The sequence below is a fragment of the Triticum dicoccoides genome, chromosome 7A, assembly GCF_002162155.2.
Source record: "Triticum dicoccoides isolate Atlit2015 ecotype Zavitan chromosome 7A, WEW_v2.0, whole genome shotgun sequence".
Lineage (NCBI taxonomy): Eukaryota > Viridiplantae > Streptophyta > Magnoliopsida > Poales > Poaceae > Triticum > Triticum dicoccoides.
The window spans coordinates 48,484,889-48,490,589 of NC_041392.1; positions in this window are offsets into that span (position 1 = coordinate 48,484,889).

Here is a 5,701-nt window from a genome sequence, read left to right on the forward strand (position 1 = left end):
CTGCCCCGTCACCGCCAGGCGCTGCCCCGACACCGGCCGCCGCCCGCCCCCGCCAACGCCGTGGTCGTAGCCGACGCCATCGCCGCCGCCGCCGCTGTCGCCCTCGCCGGCCGCCCCCGTTGTGAGCCGCCGCCGTCGAGGCTCTGTTTATATATGCAAAAGTTTATATATGCAAAAATTTATACATATATGCAAAAGTTTATATATGCAAAAGTTTCTGTTGATGATATGATGATGTTTCTTTTCTGTTGATGATATGATGATGTTTTTTTCTATTGATGATATGATGATGTTTTTTTTCTGTTGATGATATGATGATGTTTTTTTTCATATATGCATTTTTTCGTATATGTATTAATTTTTTTAAGTTGTTAGTAGATATCGATTTTAGGTTAGTGCATTTTATCACTGATTTTAGGTTCGATTTAGTGCATTTTATGTTTGTTGCATTTTAGGTTAGTGCATTTTATGTTAGTGGAGAGGAAAAAGTAAAATAAGGAAAAGAAAAATAAGTAGAGAAAGAAGGAGAAGAAGAAGGAGAAGAAGAGGAGAGGAAGAAGAGGAAGAAGAAGAAAAAAAGAGCAGAAGAAGAAGGAATAGAGGAGCTTCTTCTCCTTTTTTTCTCCTCTTTTTTTTCTTCTTCTTCTTAATTTTTATCGGGAACGAGGGAGTCGAGGATCGCCGAGGGGTCGAGGGTCGGGAACTAGGGTAGAGGGTCGAGGGTCGTTAAGGGGTCAAGGGTCGAGGGTTTCAGGGTCGAGGGTTCGAGGGTTCTATAGGGTCGAGGGTCGAGGGTTCCAGGGTCGTCTAGGGGTCGAGGGTTCCAGGGTCGTCGAGGGTTCGAGGGGTCGAGGATCGCCGAGGGGTCGAGAGAGGTTTCCTAGTGTCAAAGTATTGAAGAAATCCATGCCTTCATCATTAGCCGGAAGTAACCAGGGCATGTTGGTACGAAGTTCTGCAAAGTTGTTCTGGAATGGAGTCCCGGATAGAATAATCCGCCTTTTAGTACGAATTCAGCAAAGGCCTTCCAAATAGCGATATTCAGAAGGCTCTTGCTGAACTTTGTACCAAAAAGCGAATTATCCTATCTGGGACTCCGTTCCAGAACAACTTTGAAGAGCTTCGTACCATCATGCACATGTTAGTTTCGCCTAATGATGAAGACATGGTTTTGTTGAATCCTTTGACACTAGGCAACCTCCCGACCCCTCGGCAATCCTCTCGAACATGAGAGGAAGAAGAGGGTCGTCTAGGGGTCGAGGGTTCCAGGGTAGTCGAGGGTTCGAGGGGTCGAGGATCACCGAGGGGTCGAGAGAGGTTTCCTAGTGTCAAAGTATTGAAGAAATCCATGCCTTCATCATTAGCCGGAAGTAACCAGGGCATGTTGGTACGAAGTTCTGCAAAGTTGTTCTGGAATGGAGTCCCGGATAGAATAATCCGCCTTTTGGTACGAATTCAGCAAAGGCCTTCCAAATAGCGATATTCGGAAGGCTCTTTCTGAACTTTGTACCAAAAAGCGAATTATCCTATCTGGGACTCCGTTCCAGAACAACTTTGAAGAGCTTCGTACCATCATGCACATGTTACTTTCGCCTAATGATGAAGACATGGTTTTGTTAAATCCTTTGACACTAGGCAACCTCCCGACCCCTCGGCGATCCTCTCGAACATGAGAGGAAGAAGAGGGTCGTCTAGGGGTCGAGGGTTCCAGGGTCGTCGAGGGTTCGAGGGTTCGAGGGTTCTTCTCCTCTATTCTTTCTTCTCCTCTTTTTTTCTTCTTCTTCCTCTTTTTTTATCGGGAACGAGGGTCGTCGAGGGACATAGATGTAGTGTCGTCGTTGTCGATATATACCCGCTCCCGATAGCTTACTATGATTAGGTAGCTAGTTCTACGTTTGGTACTAATATATCCATCTGTCATGTTTGAATAATAATTGCCATGTTGTAAATATTTGTAGAAACTATGGACACCGCCCTAGACGAAGCAACAAGAGAAGCGTTGTTGAGGGACATAATCGCAGAAGGAAGTGATGCCATCTCGTTGTTTCTCAACGAAACCGATGGTCTGGAAGGAGAGGGTGAACAAGCTGGCTACGGTGACCTAATGTCGGTGCAAGAAGAAGAACATGAGGACGGCTCCGGTGACCCAATGCCGGTGCAAGAAGGAGACCGTGATGACGGCTCCGGTGACCGAACCGAGTCTGGCCAGGTATATATATTAGTTAAGCCTATGCTGACTAGCTGATTGATGCATTCATTGTTTTGGTATGTACACATATTAATTAAGTCTTGGTTCTTTTTTCTAGCCCTCCGGATCGAGCACAACTTCGGTAAAGAGACGAGGCCCGAAGAAAAAGTTGAGCTCGGATGAAAAGTTTGAGATCATAGCAATCGCGCCCGACGGCCAACCTATTGAACCCCTCCGGACAAAGAGCGCATTTGTTGCTCAGTGCGGGGTTCTGGTTAGGGACAAGATCCCGATAAGCATCCAACAATGGTTTAAGCCGGCTACAGAAGACCCTGAGGTGTCTTATGTCAATGATATGCAGAAAAATGATCTTTGGACTGAGCTGAAGTCAAATTTCACCCTACCGCCTGAGGATAATTTAGAGAACCCAGTTAAAGAGAAATTAATCAAGTCTTTTGCTCTGAAGAGGATGGCAGAACTATTCAGGAGGTGGAAGAAAGAGCTGAATAAGTTTGTCGAAAATAATGAGACACCAGAATTCAAGGGCAGATATGAGAAGATCAGAGATCACTGGCCCGCATTTGTGGCCCACAAGACATCGGAAAAGAGTCAGAAGATGTCGGCGACAAACAAGCAAAATGCTGCGAAGAAGAAGCTTCACCATCGCACGGGGTCAGGTGGCTACCTCGTAGCCCGGCCTAAGTGGTCCAAGACTGAGAATGATCTGGTTCATAAAGGGATCGAACCAGAGACAATTAACTGGCCAAACCATTGCCGGACTTGGTTCTTCGGGGCTGGCGGAACCTTGGACCCTGTAACAGGGAAGTGCATTTGGACGAACGATCAAATGGACATACCAGTCAGTAAGCTTAAGCAGTATATCGAAGCAGCGCAGGAAGGGACGTTCTTTCCAGACAGAGAGAACGACGAGCTCACAATGGCCCTCGGGAATCCTGAGCACCCTGGACGGACACGAGGCACGCCAGGCTCCATTCCGTGGAAGGTTGGGTTTCCGGACGCAGGCGGTTACAAATCCCATGAGAGGAGGAAAAAAGTGCAGCAGACCCAAATGCAGGCGCTGCAAGCAAGGGTAGACGCGATAGAGGAACGAGAAGCAAATCGCAGCAAACGTACTGCCGAAGCCTCCCCCGAAGCTACCCCGCCATCTCAGCGCAGAAGCAGCGTGGCTTCCACCGAGCTGCTTCAGCCGGAGCATGCCTTGACGGCTCCTGCCAGCTATCCCGTGGATGCTATAACGGAGTCTCAAAATTGCCACCTTATGACGCAATGGATGAATTTGAAGGTCAAGGCGGCTGTTGGCTCTGTTTATCCTACTGAACCCGGTGCAACTTTTTACTGCCGGCCGATTCCAAAAGGATATGCTAGGGTGATGGTGGATGAGATAACGGAGGGATTTGAGGACCTCCAGCTTGACCACCCTACCGGTGAAGGGGAGACTCGGCTGGGGTCTGCTCTGAAGTCTCCATGCCTATGGCGGAAGGAGCTCATCAACCTTCCGAACTGGACGCCTCCGCCTCCTCCTCCTTCTCCGGCAAGTCAGGGCACTCCGCCTCCACCGCCTCCTCCTCCGGCGAGTGACGATCAGGGCCCTCGGCCGGCTCCTTCTCCGGCGCGTGGCGGCACTCCGCCTGCGCCGACGCGCTCGAGCAGCCACCCTCCTCCTTCTCCGCCTCGTCAGCAAGGGCGGAAGAGACCTGCCGCCGCTCCAGCTGCTCCGGCGCGTCGTAGTCCTTCTCCTCCGCCTCTTAAGCAAGTAAAGAAGACAACCGCTACGTCTTCTCGGTCGGCGTCTAGCAGTACAACCAGAGGCGGGAGGACATACAGATTCGGTCCTTCTCTGAAGACTCCAGAGAAGTTACCATATGAGAGGACCCTGGAGGAGAACGCCGAGATCACGCGAGAAGAAGTGAGGAACTTCTTTGAAGGGGTGAAAGCAAAGAAACATCCACCTCCGGAGGAGAAGGTAGATCGGGTGAAAGTGAAGCGCACTCTGGCTGCCCTGACAAAACCACCGAAGTCTGATCCGCCGAAAGGAAACTATGACCGCATTATTGGAAAGGAATTTGCCGAAGCGGAGCGGTCGGGAAGTACTGTCAGTGATCAAAGGCTAAAAGAATGACGAGCTGGGAAACAAATTGCCCAGCTCGGCGAACAAGCGAAGCAGTCGTGCCCCCCGCTCAAGGTGCCTAGCCACAACGTCGCTAATGATCCGAGGATGGTGCCCGGTTATATCAATCTTGCAGATTACCTGCCCGACGAAGTACATTATGAACCCATGGACATCCAGATACAAAGATACGAGTACGGGAAGCCTCTCGTCAAAGATGAAAGATCTCTATCAACGATGATGCGAAGATTGCATGATTGGTACTTAAAAATCTGCAGAGACTCTGGGGGGAGGAGTACTTTGTATGTGAAAGTTAAAAAGGAGCATGACCTCGTTGGAATTGATCTGTTGCCTGTTCCATTTGAGGAGTTCTATCAGTTTTTCAATCAATTGGCCCTCGATAAAACAACGGTCGCCTGCTACTGTCTGTAAGTAGTACTACTTCTGTCATTAAGTTTCTCTATATAGCTTAGCTCTTTCATTGCATGTATTTATAATCATCCTCACTATATTATGCAGATTGAAGATCGCCGAATTGAAGAAAAGACAAGTCGGTGATATTGGGTTCATTAACACATATCTCATAGATGCAACTCAGGTTAAACTTCATGCCGCAGCTACCGAGGCCAACTTGCTACGATCGTTCGTAATAAATCGAAACAAAGATATAATACTCTTTCCTTACAACTTCAGGTGAGTGTTACTGTCTTGTGCGTATTCGGTTTCCCTTATATATTAGTCAAGGTTATAGTAATGTAATTCATGAGTTATGCATGTGTGTGCAGTTTCCACTATATTCTCCTAGGGATTAAGCTTGAGCAGGGACTAGTAACCGTCTTAGACTCAAAACGAAAAGATCCCCAGGACTATGCAGACATGACTCAAATACTCCAGAAGTAAGTTAAATCGATCATTATCCACCATATCAGCAACTTTGTTCATTTCCTGATATCAAGTAATTGTTTTCTTTGTCCGGCAGGGTTTGGAGAAAATTCACCAAAACAGTTCCGGGACTGCCGAAGGAGCTGAAATTTAGACACCCGAAAGTAAGTACTGTAGTAGCATGTTCCGCGCATCTCCTAGTGATTCAAGCGCTAGTTTCATCAATACCATTTAGCATTCTTGCTTATCAGTTTGATTGACCTCTATTTCTTGTAAAGTGGTTGTGGCAGGAACAAGGAAATGATTTCTGTGGATACTACATCTGCAAGTCCATCCGCCACACGACCTGTGAGCGGGGCGGGTACTCTAACGAACAATATGAAGTACATAAATAACAACATTCACAATTTTATTTTATTACCATCATTTGTGTTGAGTTTCATTCATTTATATATATATATATATATATATATATATATATATATATATATATATATATATAT